This window comes from Schistocerca nitens, chromosome 2 (genome assembly GCF_023898315.1).
Source record: "Schistocerca nitens isolate TAMUIC-IGC-003100 chromosome 2, iqSchNite1.1, whole genome shotgun sequence".
Classification (NCBI taxonomy): domain Eukaryota; kingdom Metazoa; phylum Arthropoda; class Insecta; order Orthoptera; family Acrididae; genus Schistocerca; species Schistocerca nitens.
In genome coordinates, this window is record NC_064615.1 from 1,149,787,799 (window position 1) to 1,149,804,863 (window position 17,065).

Sequence of the window (17,065 nt, forward strand, 5' to 3'; positions counted from 1 at the left end):
AGAAACGAATCCCGATTTAGAAGGACAATGCAGGGAATCCAGAGAATTTCATATGGACGCAAATTCTATGTTAATTTGTCAATGTGAGGGAGCGTGGTATGCAGTAAAGGAGGAATAATGCATCAGAAAAGAGATACTCGGAATCCCAAAAAAATCCTATCGTTTCCGATGAAACATATCTCGATTTAGAAGGACAATGCAGGGAATCCAGAGTATTTCATATGGACGCAAATTGTGTGTTAATTCGTCAATGTGAGTTGGCGATGGATGCAGTAAAGGAGGAATAATGCATCGGAAAAGAGATACTCGGAACCCCAAAGAAAATCCTATCGTTTCCGTAGAAACGTATCTCGATTTAGGAGGACAATGCAGGGAATCCAGAGTATTTCATATGGACGCAAATAGTGTGTTAATTCGTCAATGTGAGGGAGCGAGGGATGCAGTAAAGGAGGAATAATGCATCGGAAAAGAGATACTCGGAACCCCAAAGAAAATCCTATCGTTTCCGTAGAAACGTATCTCGATTTAGGAGGACAATGCAGGGAATCCAGAGTATTTCATATGGACGCAAATTGTGTGTTAATTCGTCAATGTGAGGGAGCGAGGGATGCAGTAAAGGAGGAATAATGCATCGGAAAAGAGATACTCGGAACCCCAAAGAAAATCCTATCCTTTCCGTAGAAACGTATCTCGATTTAGAAGGACAATGCAGAGAATCCAGAGTATTTCATATGGACGCAAATTGTGTGTTAATTCGTCAATGTGAGGGAGCGAGGGATGCAGTAAAGGAGGAATAATGCATCGGAAAAGAGATACTCGGAACCCCAAAGAAAATCCTATCGTTTCCGTAGAAACGTATCTCGATTTAGAAGGACAATGCAGGGAATCCAGAGTATTTCATATGAACTCAAATTGTGTGTTACTTCGTCAATGTGAGGTAGCGAGGGATGCAGTAAAGGAGGAATAATGCATCGGAAAAGAGATACGCGGAACCCCAAAGGAAATCCTATCGTTTTCGTAGAAACGTATCTCGATTTAGAAGGACAATGCAGGGAATCCAGAGTATTTCATATGGACGCAAATTGTGTGTTAATTCGTCAATGTGAGGGAGCGAGGGATGCAGTAAAGGAGGAATAATGCATCGGAAAAGAGATACTCGGAACCCCAAAGAAAATCCTATCGTTTCCGTAGAAACGTATCTCGATTTGGAAGGACAATGCAGGGAATCCAGAGTATTTCATATGGACGCAAATGGTGTGTTAATTCGTCAATGTGAGGGAGCGAGGGATGCAGTAAAGGAGGAATAAAGCATCGGAAAAGAGATACTCGACTCCCAAAAGAAAATCCTATCGTTTCCGTAGAAACGTATCTCGATTTAGAAAGATAATGCAGGGAACCCAGAGTATTTCATATGGACGCAATTTGTGTGTTAATCCGGCAATGTGAGGGAGCGAGGGATGCAGTAAAGGAGGAATAATGCATCGGAAAAGAGATACTCGGAACCCCAAAGAAAATCCTATCGTTTCCGTAGAAACGTATCTCGATTTAGAAGGACAATGCAGGGAATCCAGAGTATTTCATATGGACGCAAATTGTGTGTTAATTCGACAATGTGAGAAAGCGAGGGCTGCAGTAAAGGAGGAATAATCCATCGGAAAAGAGATACGCGGAACCCCAAAGAAAATCCTATAGTTCCCGTAGAAACGTATCTCGATTTAGAAGGACAATGCAGGGAATCCTGAGTATTTCATATGGACGCAAATTGTGTGTTAATTCGTCAATGTGAGGGAGCGACGGATGCAGTAAAGGAGGCATAATGGATCGGAAAAGAGATACTCGGAACCCCAAAGAAAATCCTATCGTTTCCGTAGAAACGTATCTCGATTTAGGAGGACAATGCAGGGAATCCAGAGTATTTCATATGGACGCAAATTGTGTGTTAATTCGTCAATGTGAGGGAGCGAGGGATGCAGTAATGGAGGAATAATGCATCGGAAAAGAGATACTCGGAACCCCAAAGAAAATCCCATCCTTTCCGTAGAAACGTATCTCGATTTAGAAGGACAATGCAGAGAATCCAGAGTATTTCATATGGACGCAAATTGTGTGTTAATTCGTCAATGTGAGGGAGCGAGGGATGCAGTAAAGGAGGAATAATGCATCGGAAAAGAGAAACTCGGAACCCCAAAGAAAATCCTATCGTTTCCGTAGAAACGTATCTCGATTTAGAAGGACAATGCAGGGAATCCAGAGTATTTCATATGAACTCAAATTGTGTGTTAATTCGTCAATGTGAGGAAGCGAGGGATGCAGTAAAGGAGGAATAATGCATCGGAAAAGAGATACGCGGAACCCCAAAGGAAATCCTATCGTTTTCGTAGAAACGTATCTCGATTTAGAAGGACAATGCAGGGAATCCAGAGTATTTCATATGGACGCAAATTGTGTGTTAATTCGTCAATGTGAGGGAGCGAGGGATGCAGTAAAGGAGGAATAATGCATCGGAAAAGAGATACACGGAACCCCAAAGAAAATCCTATCGTTTCCGTAGAAACGTATCTTGATTTAGAAGGACAATGCAGGGAATCCAGAGTATTTCATATGGACGCAAATTGTGTGTTAATTCGTCAATGTGAGGGAGCGAGGGATGCAGTAAAGGAGGAATAATGCATCGGAAAAGAGATACTCGGAACCCCAAAGAAAATCCTATCGTTTCCGTAGAAACGTATCTCGATTTGGAAGGACAATGCAGGGAATCCAGAGTATTTCATATGGACGCAAATGGTGTGTTAATTCGTCAATGTGAGGGAGCGAGGGATGCAGTAAAGGAGGAATAAAGCATCGGAAAAGAGATACTCGACTCCCAAAAGAAAATCCTATCGTTTCCGTAGAAACGTATCTCGATTTAGAAAGATAATGCAGGGAACCCAGAGTATTTCATATGGACGCAATTTGTGTGTTAATCCGGCAATGTGAGGGAGCGAGGGATGCAGTAAAGGAGGAATAATGCATCGGAAAAGAGATACTCGGAACCCCAAAGAAAATCCTATCGTGTCCGTAGAAACGTGTCTCGATTTACAAGGACAATGCAGGGAATCCAGAGTATTTCATATGGACGCAAATTGTGTGTTAATTCGTCAATGTCAGGGAGCGAGGGATGCAGTAAAGGAGGAATAATTCATCGGAAAAGAGATACTCGGAACCCCAAAGAAAATCCTATCGTTTCCGTAGAAACGTATCTCGATTTAGAAGGACAATGCAGGGAATCCAGAGTATTTCATATGGACGCAAATTGTGTGTTAATTCGACAATTTGAGGAAGCGAGGGATGCAGTAAAGGAAGAATAATGCATCGGAAAAGAGATACGCGGAACCCCAAAGAAAATCCTATAGTTTCCGTAGAAACGTATCTCGATTTAGAAGGACAATGCAGGGAATCCTGAGTATTTCATATGGACGCAAATTGTGTGTTAATTCGTCAATGTGAGGGAGCGAGGGATGCAGTAAAGGAGGAATAATGCATCGGAAAAGAGATACTCGGAACCCCAAAGAAAATCCTATCGTTTCCGTAGAAACGTATCTAGATTTAGGAGGACAATGCAGGGAATCCAGAGTATTTCATATGGACGCAAATTGTGTGTTAATTCGTCAATGTGAGGGAGCGAGGGATGCAGTAAAGGAGGAATAATGCATCGGAAAAGAGATACTCTTAACCCCAAAGAAAATCCTATCGTTTCCGTAGAAACGTATCTGGATTTAGAAGGACAATGCAGGGAATCCAGAGTATTTCGTATGGACGCAAATTGTGTGTTAATTCGTCAATGTGAGGGAGCGAGGGATGCAGTAAAGGAGGAATAATGCATCGGAAAAGAGATACTCGGAACCCCAAAGAAAATCTTATCGTTTCCGTAGAAACGTATCTCGATTTAGAAGGACAATGCAGGGAATCCAGAGTATTTCATATGAACGCAAATTGTTTGTTAATTCGTCAATGTGAGGAAGCGAGGGATGCAGTAAAGGAGGAATAATGCATCGGAAAAGAGACACGCGGAACCCCAAAGAAATTCCTATCGTTTTCGTAGAAACGTATCTCGATTTGGAAGGACAATGCAGGGAATCCAGAGTATTTCATATGGACGCAAATGGTGTGTTAATTCGTCAATGTGAGGGAGCGAGGGATGCAGTAAAGGAGGAATATTGCATCGGAAAAGAGATACTCGACTCCCAAAAGAAAATCCTATCGTTTCCGTAGAAACGTATCTCGATTTATAAAGATAATGCAGGGAACCCAGAGTATTTCATATGGACGCAATTTTGGTGTTAATCCGGCAATGTGAGGGAGCGAGGGATGCAGTAAAGGAGCAATAATGCATCGGAAAAGAGATACTCGGAACCCCAAAGAAAATCCTATCGTTTCCGTAGAAACGTATCTCGATTTAGAAGGACAATGCAGGGAATCCAGAGTATGTCATATGGACGCAAATTGTGTGTTAATTCGTCAATGTGAGGGAGCGAGGGATGCAGTAAAGGAGGAATAATGCATCGGAAAAGAGATACTCGGAACCCCAAAGAAAATCCTATCGTTTCCGTAGAAACGTATCTCGATTTAAAAGGACTATGCAGGGAATCCTGAGTATTTCATATGGACGCAAATTGTGTGTTAATTCGTCAATGTGAGGGAGCGAGGGATGCAGTAAAGAAGGGATAATGCATCGGAAAAGAGATACTCGGAACCCCAAAGAAAATCCTTTCGCTTCCGTAGAAACGTATCTCGATTTAGGAGGACAATGCAGGGAATCCTGAGTATTTCATATGGACGCAAATTGTGTGTTAATTCGTCAATGTGAGGGTGCGAGGGATGCAGTAAAGGAGGAATAATGCATCGGAAAAGAAATACTCGGAACCCCAAAGGAAATCCTATCGTTTCCATAGAAACGTATCTCGATTTAGGAGGGCAATGCAGGGAATCCAGAGTTTTTCATATGGACGCCAATTGTGTGTTAATTCGTCAATGTGAGGGAGCGAGGGATGCAGTAAAGGAGGAATAATGCATCGGAAAAGAGATACTCGGAACCCGAAAGAAAATCCTATCGTTTCCGTAGAAACGTATCTCGATTTAGAAGGACAATGCAAGGAATCCAGAGTATATCATATGGACGCAAATTGTGTGTTAATTCGTCAATGTGAGGGAGCGAGGGATGCAGTAAAGGAGGAATAATGCATCGGAAAAGAGATACTCGGAACCCCAAAGAAAATCCTATCGTTCCATAGAAACGTATCTCGATTTACAAGGACAATGCAGGGTATCCAGAGTATTTCATATGGACGCAAATTGTGTGTTAATTCGTCAATGTCAGTGAGCGAGGGATGCAGTAAAGGAGGAATAATGCATCGGAAAAGAGATACTCGGAACCCCAAAGAAAATCCTATCATTTCCGTAGAAACGTATCTCGATTTAGAAGGACAATGCAGGGAATCCAGAGTATTTCATATGAACGCAAATTGTGTGTTAATTCGTCTATGTGAGGAAGCGAGGGATGCAGTAAAGGAGGAATAGTGCATCGGAAAAGAGATACGCGGAACCCCAAAGAAAATCCTATCGTTTCCGTAGAAACGTATCTCGATTTAGAAGGACAATGCAGGGAATCCAGAGTATTTCATATGGACGCAAATTGTGTGTTAATTCGTCAATGTGAGGGAGCGAGGGATGCAGTAAAGGAGGAATAATGCATCGGAAAAGAGATACTCGGAGCCCCAAAGAAAATCCTGTCGTTTCCGTAGAAACGAATCCCGATTTAGAAGGACAATGCAGGGAATCCAGAGTATTTCATATGGACGCAAATTGTGTGTTAATTCGTCAATGTGAGGGAGCGAGGGATGCAGTAAAGGAGGAATAATGCATCGGAAATGAGATACTCGGAACCCCAAAGAAAATCCTATCGTTTCCGTAGAAACGTATCTCGATTTGGAAGGACAATGCAGGGAATCCAGAGTATTTCATATGGACGCAAATGGTGTGTTAATTCGTCAATGTGATGGAGCGAGGGATGCAGTATAGGAGGAATAATGCATCGGAAAAGAGATACTCGGAACCCCAAGGAAAATCCTACCGTTTCCGTAGAAACGTATCTCGATTTAGATTGACAATGCAGGGAATCCAGAGTATTTCATATAGACGCAAATTGTGTGTTAATTCTTCTATGTGAGGGAGCGAGTGATGCAGTAAAGGAGGAATAATGCATCGGAAAAGAGATACTCGGAACCCCAAAGAAAATCCTTTCGTTTCCGTAGAAACGTATCTCGATTTAGAAGGACAATGCAGGGAATCCAGAGTATTTCATATGGACACAAATTGTGTGTTAATTCGTCAATGTGAGGGAGCGAGGAATGCAGTAAAGGAGGAATAATGCATCGGAAAAGAGATACTCTTAACCCCAAAGAAAATCCTATCTTATCCGTAGAAACGTATCTCGATTTAGAAGGATAATGCAGGGAATCCAGAGTATTTCATATGGACGCAAATTGTGTGTTAATTCGTCAATGTGAGGGAGCGGGGAATGCAGTAAAGGAGGAATAATGCATCGGAAAAGAGATACTCGGAACCCCAAAGAAAATCCTATCGTTTCCGTAGAAACGTATCTCGATTTAGAAGGACAATGCAGGGAATCCAGAGTATTTCATATGGACGCAAATTGTGTGTTAATTCGTCAATGTCAGGGAGCGAGGGATGCAATAAAGGAGGAATAATGCATCGGAAAAGAGATACTCGGAACCCCAAAGAAAATCCTATCGTTTCCGTAGAAACGTATCTCGATTTAGAAGGACAATGCAGGGAATCCAGAGTATTTCATATGAACGCATTATTGTGTGTTAATTCGTCAATGTGAGGAAGCGAGGGATGCAGTAAAGGAGGAATAATGCATCGGAAAAGAGATACGCGGAACCCCAAAGAAAATCCTATCGTTTCCGTAGAAACGTATCTCGATTTAGAAGGACAATGCAGGGAATCCAGAGTATTTCATATGGACACAAATTGTGTGTTAATTCGTCAATGTGAGGGAGCGAGGAATGCAGTAAAGGAGGAATAATGCATCGGAAAAGAGATGCTCTTAACCCCAAAGAAAATCCTATATTATCCGTAGAAACGTATCTCGATTTAGAAGGATAATGCAGGGAATCCAGAGTATTTCATATGGACGCAAATTGTGTGTTAATTCGTCAATGTGAGGGAGCGGGGAATGCAGTAAAGGAGGAATAATGCATCGGAAAAGAGATACTCGGAACCCCAAAGAAAATCCTATCGTTTCCGTAGAAACGTATCTCGATTTAGAAGGACAATGCAGGGAATCCAGAGTATTTCATATGGACGCAAATTGTGTGTTAATTCGTCAATGTCAGGGAGCGAGGGATGCAGTAAAGGAGGAATAATGCATCGGAAAAGAGATACTCGGAACCCCAAAGAAAATCCTATCGTTTCCGTAGAAACGTATCTCGATTTAGAAGGACAATGCAGGGAATCCAGAGTATTTCATATGAACGCAAATTGTGTGTTAATTCGTCAATGTGAGGAAGCGAGGGATGCAGTAAAAGAGGAATAATGCATCGGAAAAGAGATACGCGGAACCCCAAAGAAAATCCTATAGTTTCCGTAGAAACGTATCTCGTTTTAGAAGGACAATGCAGGGAATCCTGAGTATTTCATATGGACGCAAATTGTGTGTTAATTCGTCAATGTGAGGGAGCGAGGGATGCAGTAAAGGAGGAATAATGCATCGGAAAAGAGATACTCGGAACCCCAAAGAAAATCCTATCGTTTCCGTAGAAACGTATCTCGATATAGGAGGACAATGCAGGGAATCCAGAGTATTGCATATGGACGCAAATTGTGTGTTAATTCGTCAATGTGAGGGAGCGAGGGATGCAGTAAAGGAGGAATAATGCATCGGAAAAGAGATACTCGGAACCCCAAAGAAAATCCTATCGTTTCCGTAGAAACGTATCTCGATTTAGAAGGACAATGCAGGGAATCCAGAGTTTTTCATATGAACGCAAATTGTGTGTTAATTCGTCAATGTGAGGAAGCGAGGGATGCAGTAAAGGAGGAATAATGCATCGGAAAAGAGATACGCGGAACCCCAAAGAAAATCCTACAGTTTCCGTAGAAACGTATCTCGATTTAGAAGGACAATGCAGGGAATACAGAGTATTTCATATGGACGCAAATTGTGTGTTAATTCGGCAATGTGAGGGAGCGAGGGATGCAGTAAAGGAGGAATAATGCATCGGAAAAGAGATACTCGGAACCCCAAAGAAAATCCTATCGTTTCCGTAGAAACGTATCTCGATTTAGGAGGACAATGCAGGGAATCCAGAGTATTTCATATGGACGCAAATTGTGTGTTAATTCGTCAATGTCAGGGAGCGAGGGATGCAGTAAAGGAGGAATAATGCATCGGAAAAGAGATACGCGGAACCCCAAAGAAAATCCTACAGTTTCCGTAGAAACGTATCTCGATTTAGAAGGACAATGCAGGGAATACAGAGTATGTCATATGGACGCAAATTGTGTGTTAATTCGTCAATGTGAGGGAGCGAGGGATGCAGTAAAGGAGGAATAATGCATCTGAAAAGAGATACTCGGAACCCCAAAGAAAATCCTATCGTTTCCGTAGAAACGTATCTCGATTTAGGAGGAAAATGCAGGGAATCCAGAGAATTTCATACGGACGCAAATTGTGTGTTAATTCGTCAATGTGATGGAGCGAGGGATGCAGTAAAGGAGGAATAATGCATCGGAAAAGAGATACTCGGAACCCCAAAGAAAATCCTATCGTATCCGTAGAAACGTATCTCGATTTAGAAGGACAATGCAAGGAATCCAGAGTATATCATATGGACGCAAATTGTGTGTTAATTCGTCAATGTGAGGGAGCGAGGGATGCAGTAAAGGAGGAATAATGCATCGGAAAAGAGATACTCGGAACCCCAAAGAAAATCCTATCGTTTCCGTAGAAACGTATCTCGATTTAGAAGGACAATGCAGGGAATCCAGAGTATTTCATATGGACGCAAATTGTGTGTTAATTCGTCAATGTGAGGGAGCTAGGGATGCAGTAAAGGAGGAATAATGCATCGGAAAAGAGATACTCGGAACCCCAAAGAAAATCCTATCGTTTCCGTAGAAACGTATCTCGATTTAGAAGGACAATGCAGGGAATCCAGAATATTTCATATGAACGCAAATTGTGTGTTAATTCGTCAATGTGAGGTAGCAAGGGATGCAGTAAAGGAGGAATAATGCATCGGAAAAGAGATACGCGGAACCCCAAAGAAAATCCTATCGTTTTCGTACAAACGTATCTCGATTTAGAAGGACAATGCAGGGAATCCAGAGTATTTCATATGGACGCAAATTGTGTGTTAATTCGTCAATGTGAGGGAGCGAGGGATGCAGTAAAGGAGGAATAATGCATCGGAAAAGAGATACTCGGAACCCCAATGAAAATCCTATCGTTTCCGTAGAAACGTATCTCGATTTAGAAGGACAATGCAGGGAATCCTGAGTATGTCATATGGACGCAAATTGTGTGTTAATTCGTCAATGTGAGGGAGCGAGGGATGCAGTAAAGGAGGGATAATGCATCGGAAAAGAGATACTCGGAACCCCAAAGAAAATCCTTTCGCTTCCGTAGAAACGTATCTCGATTTAGGAGGACAATGCAGGGAATCCAGAGTATTTCATATGGACGCAAATTGTGTGTTAATTCGTCAATGTGAGGGAGCGAGGGATGCAGTAAAGGAGGAATAATGCATCGGAAAAGAGATACTCGGAACCCCAAAGAAAATCCTATCGTTTCCGTAGAAACGTATCTCGATTTAGGAGGACAATGCAGGGAATCCAGAGTATTTCATATGGACGCAAATTGTGTGTTAATTCGTCAATGTGAGGGAGCGAGGGATGCAGTAAAGGAGGAATAATGCATCGGAAAAGAGATACGCGGAACCCCAAAGAAAATCCTACAGTTTCCGTAGAAACGTATCTCGATTTAGAAGGACAATGCAGGGAATACAGAGTATTTCATATGGACGCAAATTGTGTGTTAATTCGTCAATGTGAGGGAGCGAGGGATGCAGTAAAGGAGGAATAGTGCATCGGAAAAGAGATACTCGGAACCCCAAAGAAAATCCTATCGTTTCCGTAGAAACGTATCTCGATTTAGGAGGACAATGCAGGGAATCCAGAGTATTTCATATGGACGCAAATTGTGTGTTAATTCGTCAATGTGAGGGAGCGAGGGATGCAGTAAAGGAGGAATAATGCATCGGAAAAGAGATACTCGGAACCCCAAAGAAAATCCTATCGTTTCCGTAGAAACGTATCTCGATTCAAAAGGACAATGCAAGGAATCCAGAGTATATCATATGGACGCAAATTGTGTGTTAATTCGTCAATGTGAGGGAGCGAGTGATGCAGTAAAAGAGTAATAATGCATCGGAAAAGAAATACTCGGAACCCCAAAGAAAATCCTGTCGTTTCCGTAGAAACGAATCCCGATTTAGAAGGACAATGCAGGGAATCCTGAGTATTTCATATGGACGCAAATTGTGTGTTAATTCGTCAATGTGAGGGAGCGAGGGATGCAGTAAAGGAGGAATAATGCATCGGAAAAGAGATACTCGGAACCCCAAAGAAAATCCTATCGTTTCCGTAGAAACGTATCTCGATTTAGAGGGACAATGCAGGGAATCCAGAGTATTTCATATGGACGCAAATTGTGTGTTAATTCGTCAATGTCAGGGAGCGAGGGATGCAGTAAAGGAGGAATAATGCATCGGAAAAGAGATACTCGGAACCCCAAAGAAAATCCTATCGTTTCCGTAGAAACGTATCTCGATTTAGTTGGACAATGCAGGGAATCCAGAGTATTTCATATGAACGCAAATTGTGTGTTAATTCGTCAATGTGAGGAAGCGAGGGATGCAGTAAAGGAGGAATAATGCACCGGAAAAGAGATACGCGGAACCCCAAAGAAAATCCTACAGTTTCCGTAGAAACGTATCTCGATTTAGAAGGACAATGCAGGGAATACAGAGTATTTCATATGGACGCAAATTGAGTGTTAATTCGTCAATGTGAGGGAGCGAGGGATGCAGTAAAGGAGGAATAATGCATCGGAAAAGAGATACTCGGAACCCCAAAGAAAATCCTATCGTTTCCGTAGAAACATATCTCGATTTAGGAGGACAATGCAGGGAATCCAGAGTATTTCATATGGACGCAAATTGTGTGTTAATTCGTCAATGTCAGGGAGCGAGGGATGCAGTAAAGGAGGAATAATGCATCGGAAAAGAGATACTCGGAACCCCAAAGAAAATCCTATCGTTTCCATAGAAACGTATCTCGATTTAGAAGGACAATGCAGGGAATCCAGAGTATTTCATATGAACGCAAATTGTGTGTTAATTCGTCAATGTGAGGAAGCGAGGGATGCAGTAAAGGAGGAATAATGCATCGGAAAAGAGATACGCGGAACCCCAAAGAAAATCCTACAGTGTCCGTAGAAACGTATCTCGATTTAGAAGGACAATGCAGGGAATACAGAGTATTTCATATGGACGCAAATTGTGTGTTAATTCGTCAATGTGAGGGAGCGAGGGATGCAGTAAAGGAGGAATAATGCATCGGAAAAGTGATACTCGGAACCCCAAAGAAAATCCTATCGTTTCCGTAGAAACGTATCTCGATTTAGGAGGAAAATGCAGGGAATCCAGAGAATTTCATATGGACGCAAATTGTGTGTTAATTCGTCAATGTGAGGGAGCGAGGGATGCAGTAAAGGAGGAATAATGCATCGGAAAAGAGATACTCGGAACCCCAAAGAAAATCCTATCGTTTCCGTAGAAACGTATCTCGATTTAGGTGGACAATGCAGGGAATCCAGAGTATTTCATATGGACGCAAATTGTGTGTTAATTCGTCAATGTGAGGGAGCGAGGGATGCAGTAAAGGAGGAATAATGCATCGGAAAAGAGATACTCGGAACCCCAAAGAAAATCCTATCGTTTCCGTAGAAACGTATCTCGATTTAGAAGGACAATGCGAGGAATCCAGAGTATATCATATGGACGCAAATTGTGTGTTAATTCGTCAATGTGAGGGAGCGAGGGATGCAGTAAAAGAGTAATAATGCATCGGAAAAGAGATACTCGGAACCCCAAAGAAAATCCTATCGTTTCCGTAGAAACGTATCTCGATTTAGAAGGACAATGCAGGGAATCCAGAGTATTTCATATGGACGCAAATCGTGTGTTAATTCGTCAATGTCAGGGAGCGAGGGATGCAGTAAAGGAGGAATAATGCATCGGAAAAGAGATACTCGGAACCCCAAAGAAAATCCTATCGTTTCCGTAGAAACGTATCTCGATTTAGAAGGACAATGCAGGGAATCCAGAGTATTTCATATGAACGCAAATTGTGTGTTAATTCGTCAATGTGAGGAAGCGAGGGATGCAGTAAAGGAGGAATAATGCATCGGAAAAGAGATACGCGGAACCCCAAAGAAAATCCTACAGTTTCCGTAGAAACGTATCTCGATTTAGAAGGACAATGCAGGGAATACAGAGTATTTCATATGGACGCAAATTGTGTGTTAATTCGTCAATGTGAGGGAGCGAGGGATGCAGTAAAGGAGGAATAATGCATCGGAAAAGAGATACTCGGAACCCCAAAGAAAATCCTCTCGTTTCCGTAGAAACGTATCTCGATTTAGGAGGACAATGCAGGGAATCCAGAGTATTTCATATGGACGCAAATTGTGTGTTAATTCGTCAATGTGAGGGAGCGAGGGAAGCAGTAAAGGAGGAATTATGCAGCGGCAAAGAGATACTCGGAACCCCAAAGAAAATCCTATCGTTTCCGTAGAAACGTATCTCGATTTAAAAGGACAATGCAAGGAATCCAGAGTATATCATATGGACGCAAATTGTGTGTTAATTCGTCAATGTGAGGGAGCGAGGGATGCAGTAAAGGAGTAATAATGCATCGGAAAAGTGATACTCGGAACCCCAAAGAAAATCCTATCCTTTTCGTACAAACGTATCTCGATTTAGAAGGACAATGCAGGGAATCCAGAGTATTTCATATGGACGCAAATTGTGTGTTAATTCGTCAATGTGAGGGAGCGAGGGATGCAGTAAAGGAGGAATAATGCATCGGAAAAGAGATACTCGGAACCCCAAAGAAAATCCTATCGTTTCCGTAGAAACGTATCTTGATTTAGAAAGACAATGCAGGGAATCCAGAGTAATTCATATGGACACAAATTGTGTGTTAATTCGTCAATGTGAGGGAGCGAGAGATGCAGTAAAGGAGGAATAATGCATCGGAAAAGAGATACTCGGAACCCCAAAGAAAATCCTTTCGTTTCCATAGAAACGTATCTCGATTTGGAAGGACAATGCAGGGAATCCAGAGTATTTCATATGGACGCAAATGGTGTGTTAATTCGTCAATGTGAGGGAGCGAGGGATGCAGTAAAGGAGGAATAATGCATCGGAAAAGAGATACTCGACTCCCAAAAGAAAATCCTATCGTTTCCGTAGAAACGTATCTCGATTTATAAAGATAATGCAGGGAACCCAAAGTATTTCATATGGACGCAATTTGTGTGTTAATCCGGCAATGTGAGGGAGCGAGGGATGCAGTAAAGGAGCAATAATGCATCGGAAAAGAGATACTCGGAACCCCAAAGAAAATCCTGTCGTTTCCGTAGAAACGAATCCCGATTTAGAAGGACAATGCAGGGAATCCTGAGTATTTCATATGGACGCAAATTGTGTGTTAATTCGTCAATGTGAGGGAGCGAGGGATGCAGTAAAGGAGGAATAAGGCATCGGAAAAGAGATACTCGGAACCCCAAAGAAAATCCTATCGTTTCCGTAGAAACGTATCTCGATTTAGGAGGACAATGCAGGGAATCCAGAGTATTTCATATGGACGCAAATTGTGTGTTAATTCGTCAATGTGAGGGAGCGAGGGATGCAGTAAAGGAGGAATAATGCATCGGAAAAGAGATACTCGGAACCCCAAAGAAAATCCTATCGTTTCCGTAGAAACGAATCTCGATTTAGAAGGACAATGCAGGGAATCCAGAGTATTTCATATGGACGCAAATTGTGTGTTAATTCGTCAATGTCAGGGAGCGAGGGATGCAGTAAAGGAGGAATAATGCATCGGAAAAGAGATACTCGGAACCCCAAAGAAAATCCTATCGTTTCCGTAGAAACGTATCTCGATTTAGAAGGACAATGCAGGGAATCCAGAGTATTTCATATGAACGCAAATTGTGTGTTAATTCGTCAATGTGAGGAAGCGAGGGATGCAGTAAAGGAGGAACAATGCATCGGAAAAGAGATACGCGGAACCCCAAAGAAAATCCTATAGTTTCCGTAGAAACGTATCTCGATTTAGAAGGACAATGCAGGGAATCCTGAGTATTTCATATGGACGCAAATTGTGTGTTAATTCGTCAATGTGAGGGAGCGAGGGATGCAGTAAAGGAGGAATAATGCATCGGAAAAGAGATACTCGGAACCCCAAAGAAAATCCTATCGTTTCCGTAGAAACGTATCTCGATTTAGGAGGACAATGCAGGGAATCCAGAGTATTGCATATGGACGCAAATTGTGTGTTAATTCGTCAATGTGAGGGAGCGAGGGATGCAGTAAAGGAGGAATAATGCATCGGAAAAGAGATACTCGGAACCCCAAAGAAAATCCTATCGTTTCCGTAGAAACGTATCTCGATTTAAAAGGACAATGCAAGGAATCCAGAGTATATCATATGGACGCAAATTGTGTGTTAATTCGTCAATGTGAGGGAGCGAGCGATGCAGTAAAGGAGGAATAATGCATCGGAAAAGAGATACTCGGAACCCCAAAGAAAATCCTATCGTTTCCGTAGAAACGTATCTCGATTTAGAAGGACAATGCAGGGAATCCAGAGTATTTCATATGGACGCAAATTGTGGGTTAATTCGTCAATGTGAGGGAGCGAGGGATGCAGTAAAGGAGGAATAATGCATCGGAAAAGAGATACTCGGAACCCCAAAGAGAATCCTATCGTTTCCGTAGAAACGTATCTCGATTTAGAAGGACAATGCAGGGAATCCAGAGTATTACATATGAACGCAAATTGTGTGTTAATTCGTCAATGTGAGGAAGCGAGGGATGCAGTAAAGGAGGAATAATGCATCGGAAAAGAGATACGCGGAACCCCAAAGAAAATCCTATCGTTTTGGTACAAACGTATCTCGATTTAGAAGGACAATGCAGGGAATCCAGAGTATTTCATATGGACGCAAATTGTGTGTTAATTCGTCAATGTGAGGGAGCGAGGGATGCAGTAAAGGAGGAATAATGCATCGGAAAAGAGATACTCGGAACCCCAAAGAAAATCCTATCGTTTCCGTAGAAATGTATCTCGATTTAGAAGGACAATGCAGGGAATCCAGAGTATTTCATATGGACGCAAATTGTGTGTTAATTCGTCAGTGTCAGGGAGCGAGGGATGCAGTAAAGGAGGAATAATGCATCGGAAAAGAGATACTCGGAACCCCAAAGAAAATCCTATCGTTTCCGTAGAAACGTATCTCGATTTAGAAGGACAATGCAGGGAATCCAGAGTATTTCATATGAACGCAAATTGTGTGTTAATTCGTCAATGTGAGGAAGCGAGGGATGCAGTAAAGGAGGAATAATGCATCGGAAAAGAGATACGCGGAACCCCAAAGAAAATCCTACAGTTTCCGTAGAAACGTATCTCGATTTAGAAGGACAATGCAGGGAATACAGTGTATTTCATATGGACGCAAATTGTGTGTTAATTCGTCAATGTGAGGGAGCGAGGGATGCAGTAAAGGAGGAATAATGCATCGGAAAAGAGATACTCGGGACCCCAAAGAAAATCCTATCGTTTCCGTAGAAACGTATCTCGATTTAGAAGGACAATGCAGGGAATCCAGAGTGTTTCATATGAACGCAAATTGTGTGTTAATTCGTCAATGTGAGGAAGCGAGGGATGCAGTAAAGGAGGAATAATGCATCGGAAAAGAGATACGCGGAACCCCAAAGAAAATCCTACAGTTTCCGTAGAAACGTATCTCGATTTAGAAGGACAATGCAGGGAATACAGAGTATTTCATATGGACGCAAATTGTGTGTTAATTCGTCAATGTGAGGGAGCGAGGGATGCAGTAAAGGAGGAATAATGCATCTGAAAAGAGATACTCGGAACCCCAAAGAAAATCCTATCGTTTCCGTAGAAACGTATCTCGATTTAGGAGGAAAATGCAGGGAATCCAGAGAATTTCATACGGACGCAAATTGTGTGTTAATTCGTCAATGTGAGGGAGCGAGGGATGCAGTAAAGGAGGAATAATGCATCGGAAAAGAGATACTCGGAACCCCAAAGAAAATCCTATCGTTTCCGTAGAAACGTATCTCGATTTAGAAGGACAATGCAGGGAATCCAGAGTATTTCATATGGACGCAAATTGTGTGTTAATTCGTCAGTGTCAGGGAGCGAGGGATGCAGTAAAGGAGGAATAATGCATCGGAAAAGAGATACTCGGAACCCCAAAGAAAATCCTATCGTTTCCGTAGAAACGTATCTCGATTTAGAAGGACAATGCAGGGAATCCAGAGTATTTCATATGAACGCAAATTGTGTGTTAATTCGTCAATGTGAGGAAGCGAGGGATGCAGTAAAGGAGGAATAATGCATCGGAAAAGAGATACGCGGAACCCCAAAGAAAATCCTACAGTTTCCGTAGAAACGTATCTCGATTTAGAAGGACAATGCAGGGAATACAGTGTATTTCATATGGACGCAAATTGTGTGTTAATTCGTCAATGTGAGGGAGCGAGGGATGCAGTAAAGGAGGAATAATGCATCGGAAAAGAGATACTCGGGACCCCAAAGAAAATCCTATCGTTTCCGTAGAAACGTATCTCGATTTAGAAGGACAATGCAGGGAATCCAGAGTATTTCATATGAACGCAAATTG